This window comes from Cavia porcellus, unplaced genomic scaffold, assembly GCF_034190915.1.
Source record: "Cavia porcellus strain 051 isolate PalLab524CR breed Dunkin Hartley unplaced genomic scaffold, mCavPor4.1 scaffold_25, whole genome shotgun sequence".
Lineage (NCBI taxonomy): Eukaryota > Metazoa > Chordata > Mammalia > Rodentia > Caviidae > Cavia > Cavia porcellus.
In genome coordinates, this window is record NW_026947508.1 from 46,791,033 (window position 1) to 46,799,494 (window position 8,462).

Below are 8,462 nucleotides of genomic sequence, written 5' to 3' on the forward strand. Positions count from 1 at the left end.
GAGCTGAAATAAAACTCTTCTCTGTATTTCAGGTATTTGTTATCTGAGAAAGTTAACACACTAGATGACCCAGTAATTTCATTTCTAGTTCATATCCAAAAGATCAAAAGCAGTGTCTCAAACACATATCTATAACTACTATTCATCACAATACTTCACTATTCACAATACTTAAAACATGGAAGCAACACAAGTGTCCATCAACTGATAAATGGATAAACAAGATGTGGTATATCCATGTCATGGACTATTATTCATCTTTTGAAAAGGAAATTCCCTGATTGACAAGCTTTGAAATTTTGTTGCAGTTTTCATTTTCTTCTTCCTACTCATCCTCCTCTCCTCATCTTCTTCTTCATTTTCTTATCTTTGAATAAAATAGATTTTTTTAAAAGTGTTTTTTAAATAAAAAAATAAGGGGGCTGGGGATTCAGCTCAGCAGCATAAGCGCTTGCTTTGCAAGCACATGGTCATGAGTTTGATCCCTGGTACTAAATAAAATAAAATAAAAATAAAAATAAAGAAATTCTGCAATGTGCCACAAGATGAATGAGCTTTGATGTTTTGGATGAGAGCCAAAAGATTCACTGTGTTGAAGGCTTGGTTGCTGATGAGCTTTTGATAGGGTTTTGGAGAATGACTACATAGCAAAGGTTCGACTTCTCAGAAGAACTTGATAGCCTTATTGGGAGGTGATGAAAATAGGAACTTGGATCTAGCTAAGAGAAGTGGATCATTTTGCAGATTCTCCAGTACCTTCTTCTCCTGCTCACTTGCCCTATCTGCTTTCTAGTCACCATGAGAGAAACAGCCTTCAATAGCTTCATCCTTCCATCATGATGTTTTTGCCTTGCCACAGGCCTAAAAAGCAATGGAGCCAACAAGCCATGGACTTAACCTCTGAAATGATGAACCAACATAAATCTTTACATTGTTTGTATTACATAATTTGTCACAGCAAAAGAAAGCTGACAGAATAAACCTAAGGACATAATGTTAAATAAGTCAATTACAAAAAGGACAAATATACTCAAGTATAGAGGCACACACCTATAAACTCAGCACTTTGGGAGGCCAAGCCAGGAGGATCTACAACTTGAGCCCAGCCAAGGCAACTCAGCAAGACCTCTCAAAACAAAAAATAATAAAAGACTGAGTGGCTCGGTACCAGGAGGAAAAAAGGCAAATACTATTTGATATCACTTATATGAAATAATCAAAATCACACAGATAGAAAGTAAAATGGTGGTTGCTAGGAAATAGGGAAAAGGGAAATTATTTAAGGGATATAGTTTCAATTATAGAAGATAAAATGGATTTGAGGGAAAAAAAAGTTTGGCAATTTAGCAAGATTTTTTCTTAAAATAAAAATTTTAAAAACAGTTAGGAATATAAACTCAATGGTAGAGCATTTGCCCAACATATTCAAAGCCTTGTGTTCCTAGGGCTGAAAAAAAAAAAAAAAGATAAAAAAATTTTAAAAAAAGAGGGGGAAAGGATATCTAATGCTGACATATACCAGTAATCCCAGCATTTGAAAGGCTGAGACTAGATACTGAGTTCAAGCCTAGTGTGAGCTATATACCACTGCCTCAAAAAACCATCAAGAACAACAAAAAAACCAACTCAACAATGAAAACACAACCCAATTTTTTTAAGTGGACAAAGTATCTGAATAGATCTCTTCCCAAAGAAGATATACATTTGGCCAAAAGGCAGAGTAAGAGATCTTAAAAATCATTAAATAATTAAGGAAGTAATAATCAAAACCAAAATGAGGTACCACTTCACTTACTTGAACAGCCATAAATAAAAAGATGCACAAGTAATCAACTGATAGTAAGATGTAGAGAAACTGGAACACTCAAACATTGTTAGTAGGGGCCAGGGATTTAGCACTTGCCTGGTAAGCATGAAGTTATGAGTTCGACCCCCAATACCAAAAATAAATGAATAAATAAATAAATAAACGTTGTTATTAGAAATGAACAATGATCTAGCAGCTTTGGAAGTTTGGTGGATCTTTATAAAGTTAAACAAGCTAAATTCCCGAGGTGCTTTTTGTTTTTGTTTTTGTACAAGGGATCAAAACACTAAAGAATTCTACTCCTGAGTATATATACCCAAGAGAAAAAAAACCATACATCATATAGTTTCATACCATACATACCCAAGATACATACATACATCATTGCATCATTGTTCATCATAGCAATCACAAAAGTGCAAACCCAAATGTCCATCAAATGACAAATCAATAAACATGGTGTCTCTATAAAATCTACAACTACCCATAAAAAAGAATTAAGTGCTAATACATGATACAGTTTGGCTGAATCCTGAAAACATTAACCTTAGTGAAAGACAGGCAAAAAGCCACACACTGTAGACTTCACTTATATGAAATGTCCAGAATAGGCAAATCTCTAAAGACAGAAAGTAGCTCAGTGCTTGCCAAAGACCTTACAGAGGAGGAAATGAGGAGTAATTGTTAACAGGTACCATATTTCTTTTTGAGATAATGAAAATATTCTAGAATTAAACAGCAGTGATGGTTACATGATCTTATGGCTACCTTAAAACTCACTGAATTGGGTTTAAAAAGTAAGTTTTACAATAAAAAAATACACTATTACAGATTCCATTAGTCATCAAAGCTATAATAGTTGCACATGCCATGTACACACTGCTACATTCCAAATGAGAAAAGGAAAAGTGGGACATTGTGGCACACACCTGTAATCCTAGAACTTGGGAGGCTGAGGCAAGAGGGTCACTGTGAGTTAAAGGATAGCTTTGGCTACAAAGTGAATTTAAGCTCAGCCTGAACTACATAGCAAGACTCTGTCTCAAAAAACAAAAACAAAACAAATGAGAGAAGAGGAAATAAAAATAATTTAGTGTTAGTATTATTATCAAAACAAATTTGTCTCCAAGACTCCCTACTAGACGTCCCCAAACAGTTTGAATATCACTGGCCTAAACCAATACTACACACTTGATTGGCACTTAGTGAAACACTTAGTGACTAATCAATTTTAATAACTAAATCATTTAAAATGTGATGGCTAACACATTAACAAAATGTAGTCCTATTTAGTTATTTTGTGTAATATATACTGTTCTTGCAACATATTTTTTAACAACCTATGTGTTAACAAAACATTTCTCAGGGCTGGGGATTTAGCTCAGCGGCATAAGCACCTGCCTTGCAAGCAGGCGGTCCTGGGTTCGATCTCCGGTATCGATTAAAAAAAAAAAAACAAGTTTCTTAAAAAGAAAGTTTTTCCACTTACATATGTTAACTATCTTATGAAGCCCAAAATAATTCCTCTCTATTCAACTCAGGTGACAAGTGAGACATGTCCAATCCTCAAATTGTACATGCTTGCAACACTGCTTCCTAGGGCTGAACTAAAAAAGTAGACTAATCCCAAACCAATGAGTGAAAAAAATCTTTCCAACAGACCATAACAAAGTGATTCTCCCAGATATTTTAATTTCAAATGACTCTAAGAAATTAAAAATTCTTCAACAATAAGATTTGAATCACAAATCTTTTTATAAAGTCTACAATAAAAGGAAAGGAAAGTGGTATGGAAAAGAAAGCTTAACTATCCAGTCAGAAACCAGTTCTAACTAACCACACCTCAAACATCTCATATGATAATCTCTTACAAGATAAAAATTCAAAACTGGGTGTGGTGGTGCATGCTGTAATCCCAGCACTTGGGAGGCTGAGACAGAAGGATCACTGCAAGTTTGAGACCAGCCTGGGATACAAAGCAAGCTCAAGGCCAGCCTGAACGGCCTAGCAAGACTCTGTCTGAAAAAAAGGCCAAAAAAAAATGCACCCACTATAAAGTAAAAATGCAAATATTTGAAGAAGTGAATGGCCAATGAAAGAATAAATAACTACAGGCAGGTTACCCTTTTACAAAACTGAGAAAATACTTGATACATCTGAGAAGCAATATACCATATAAATAGAGCACTCTTGAACTCTAATTCTATGATCTTAAGCAAATTTCTTGAACTATTATGACTCCCAAATTCCTTATCCATAAACAGGTTTCCTGGGGTTTTCACACTGACAAGTGAAAAAGAAACCATGAACATGTCTTGTTCTGTAACTGGAACAAAAGAAGTACTCTAATAAGTATTAGTTTCCTTCTCTCTCCCCTTTAATGCACATGGTAAATATGGACAGCCAATGAAAAATGTGACATAATACACCACACAAATCAATCTCTCCAGGGGAAAAATCTGAACTCTTAATCTTTTATTTACATTTCCCCTTTGGAAGATTGTAAGAAATACCGGGAGACACTATGATCGGTTTTCTGGTACCAGGAACCACACTCAGGAACTTGTGCTTGGCAGGCAGGCACTGTATGATCTAACAGTTCCCAAATTATGTAATTATTTAGGATTCTAGAATGTAAACAATTTAATATCGTGTAACACCACAAATTCCTGGAAGTTTTGTTTTGTTGTTTTTTGTTGTTTTTTTTTTAAACAGGGTCTCACTATATAATTCAAGCTGGCCTTGAGTAAGTCCAATGTAGCTAAAGCTGGCCTCAAACTCACAGCTCAACCTCCTGAATGCTGTGATTACAGGCAAAGATTTTTAAACATACAAATATCCTCCTCTGAATTATAATGTTCTTTTCACTTGCCTGTTGTCTTTCTAGAATTATTTTTTGCTTTTAGAATTCAATTTTATAAAATTCTTTTGTGAATTCACTATTTGTAGTTTATTTTAGAAGACAGCATTTCTCTTTGAGTTCTACAGGAGGAAATGATTTTTGTTTCTATTTCTTTTTTCTTGGTACCTGGGATCGAACTCACAACCTCAAGCTTACAAGCAGGCGCTCATGTCACGGTGCTTATGCCACTGAGCTAAATTCCCGAGGTGCTTTTTGTTTTTGTTTTTGTACCAGGGATCAAATTCATGACCTCACAGTGCTGGACAGGCCCTTATACCGCTGAGCTAAATCCCCAGGCCCTAAAAATGGTTATTTTTAAATGATAAAATTTGCTGCCATCAATATCTATAGGGGCTGTGTCTTAGATATTTTCTTCCTCTAAAATCAGAAACTTTTCTTTTTTATCTTTTTTTTTTTTTTTTGGTCTGTTTCCTTTTTATCGGTACCGGGGATCGAACTCACGACTGCCTGCTTGCAAGGCAGGCACTTATGCCGCTGAGCTAAATCCCCAGCCCCTAAAATCAGAAACTTTTCAAAATAAATAAAACACCTTTTTCTAGCCACGGAACCTGACTGGACATTCTATAAAAAACACAACATCATTAACGATATTTATTATGTATGTCAAGGTTACCTTTGAAGTCAAAAAAAGTTCTGTAATTACTCTGAGTGATCTTTGAGAAGTAGTAACACTTCTCTTCAGTTTAGTGTTAAAGGTATTTATAACTGCAATTAACTTTCATTTTTAAATTCTAAAATTAAAAGTAAACACTGTACAGTTTTACTTAAACCAAAAAAACAAAGTCTAGGTGTGATTTTAGAATTTACAAAACTGAACTAAATTTACGTTCATGATGATACTTTGTTAATTTATTTGTATTACTAACAAGTTGGTCCGGGACAATAACCACCTTAAGTTTCTCAGTCTAGAGGATTGCTAGACTCAAAACTTTAAATAACTTTCACTTCCACTTTAGATTTATTTCAACGAAGGTTTTTTGTTTCACACTACCCAAGTGAAAAACTGCAACGGACAGGAAAATTTATGTTTAATTTTCTTTTGTCTATATATAACTTTTTAACGCATAAAATGACTAAAAATCGTTCTCCAAAACATACGACTTTTAAGAACCACTATTAATCCGTTTCTAAAAGCATTATAAGCACATTAGGCGCCAGTACGTTGAGTCTTATCAAGTGCAACTTTCTAAATGAGACAATACTTCATAATTTTACAAGTTCTGACTAATAAGAACTAGGAGGCTGTGTGCAATAAATTCTGTGGCTCATACATAAAGAAAATTTCATCACAGACACATAAAGTCAACTTGTTTTTAAAACATACCATAACCTACCCTTTGAAATACCATCACCTCTAAATTATATCCTATTGGGATTACTCAATTTTGTTAACTAGTAGTTCTTATTACTTTAAAAACAAAGATATGTTCTGTTCACTGTTCGCCGCTACAAGGCTTGGAGGGGGGCAGTCTTGGAAATATCTGAGCCACTCTTAACTACTAATATCAGCATACCGACAATATACAATTGGAACTGCAATTCTGGACAATAATATGACAAAAAAAGAACAAAACTACTTTTATAATAAAATAAATATCCAAATGAAACATGGTAGAGCGAAACGAACACCTTACTCAAAGTACAAGATTAATCAACGTCGTTAAATGACAGTAATTCATTACATTACGTATGACTAGAAATCCCATTGATGAGCTTCTTTTAGGTGTAAACATTTCATTCTTTTACAATCCCGATACCAAAAGCATCTGAAATCTCTTGCGGAGGCGTGCAACACACTCCCGGAGTACTGTTTACAAATACGAACCTCACAGTTACCCACGTCAAAAGCGCGCATCACCACTATTCGATGGGGGGCGGGGGAGAGAGAAGGTCGGCGAACACAAAACGAAATTCACAGACACTTCGGCCTTCTCTCCGCTGGGGCGAGCTCAGAGAAAATATTATCTATTACATGTGCGTGCGTATTTACGTGCTATATATACACATTTATGCCTCAACAGGGGTCAAAGAAGAGGCAGACATGACGGGGAATCACACCGGACCCAGCAGAATGCTCACGGCAATCCCATCAACTCGAAATCCGCCTCTCAGGTCCACAGCAGGTCTCGGCGCGGCGAGGGGCCGCCGGCCCCAGGTTCCCCGCGGAGTTCGGCCCCAGAAGAGCCCCAAGCCCTGGTCAGGCCGCCCAGGCCGGCGTCCCTACCTCCCTCACCTCTGCCGTCGCGCGGGGCACCCGAAGCCCTTTCCGACCCCGAAAGCCGCATCAGGCCCCGAGGGGGCAGCTGAAACGCGCGCGGGCCGGGCCGACACCTGCGAGGCGCGGCACCTGAGGAGGCAGGCGGGGGCCGTCGGCCTGCCCGAGCACACCCCCTCGCTCCCGGGCGGCTGGCGGCCGGAGCCTCCGTACCTGCGAGGCCCGCGAGCTACAGGCGCGCGCGGCGTCTCCTCATCTCAGTGGCTCCCGCTCCCCCTCCGCCTCCCGCTGCTGCTGCTGCCGCCGTCGGCGCCACTGGAGGCCGGGACACGACGAGCTCAGGACTCCACCGCCATGTCCGCCGCGCCGCGAACTGCATTGTGGGGGGGAAGGGATGGGGAGGGGAGGAGGAGGGAGAGAGAAAGAGGAGGACCCGCTGAGGGGAGGGGGCCGAAGCCGAGTGGGAGCCGCGCAGAGGGGGAAGGGACCGGGACGCAGCCCCGAAAGAGGTCCAAGCCCTGGAGGGGAGGAGACAGCCCGGAGACTTAGGAGCAGGGGTGCTGTGAGGAGGACTCAGAGGCGTCCTCCCTTAGCTCTGGGGTTCCCCGGGCACCGAGGAGGGGGAGGGGTAAGGACCCTGGGGGAGGGGCTACACTCCGGGGCTGCGGGTGGCCGCAGGGAAACAATGGGGTGGGGGCGCGGTGGGAGGGCGGCGCACTCACACCCACGCTGAGGGGAGACGGCGTGCGCTCGGGAGGACGCCGGGAGCTTTCCTGGAGAGGGCGGGTTCCAGCCTAGAGCTGGGGTCCCAGTCCCCAGGGCATCGCGGGAAAGCGGAGCGACGGAGAGGGGGTGCAAGGTTCCTCAGCGCGCGGGGGAGCGACGCGTGGAGGTCTGCGAGCCTGAGGAGGCCACGGGCCACCTCGCGGCCCCCCCCCCAGGCGCGAGGGGCGGGAGAGCCGCCTCAGCGCCTAGCTCAGAGCCAGAGCCGTTCCGCCGGGGGAGGAAGCCCAGGCTCGGGTGGCCAGAGCAGCCCACCGAGCTAGACCGAGGAAGCCCTGGAGGTCGACCCATTCGCCGATGCCGCCCGCCCACAGCGGCTGGAGCCCTTTTCCTCATAAAAGGCGGACGATTCGGGAATTAGTGAACGCAGCGGAGAAATCTTAAAGATCATAAATCATTTCGTAGTTGAAGGCTCTTTCAAAATCCACTGCCATTACATGGGGCCCCCTCGTCCATTCGCTTTTAATGTGTTAGTTTCCACTTATATAAAGTCAGAAGCCGAGAGGAATTAACGTCTTCGTTAGCTGTTTTTAAAAGACTTCAACCTCGAAGCTGTTTGACCAATCTCTGATCCACAGGACAGATCACATAACTGCAGTCCTTGAGTTAGACACAGGCTAGGCAGGGAAAAGGTATGACAACGGGAGTGGGGGTGAAGGGAAGAGGTTAAATCATCGTCACAAGATAGTGGAACTTGTAAGAGGTATTTGCATAGTTTAACTACTTCCTATTAT

The 8,462-nt window shown here is 41.1% G+C and overlaps 1 protein-coding gene across 8 annotated transcripts in view; it reads right to left on the bottom strand.

Moving 5' to 3' along the window:
* Tut4 (terminal uridylyl transferase 4) overlaps window positions 1-7,299 on the bottom strand; it is a 136,874-nt gene extending 129,575 nt beyond the window's left edge. For 7 of the 8 annotated variants that reach the window (XM_063235172.1, XM_063235176.1, XM_063235170.1 and 4 more), the window contains exon 1: window positions 7,159-7,299. The gene's annotated coding sequence lies outside the window, so the exon portion shown is untranslated. Of the gene's footprint in view, window positions 1-6,963; window positions 7,095-7,158 lie in introns of those variants that run through there. The other variant, XM_063235169.1, reaches the window with a different exon arrangement.
* Window positions 7,300-8,462: the final 1,163 nt, after the last annotated feature.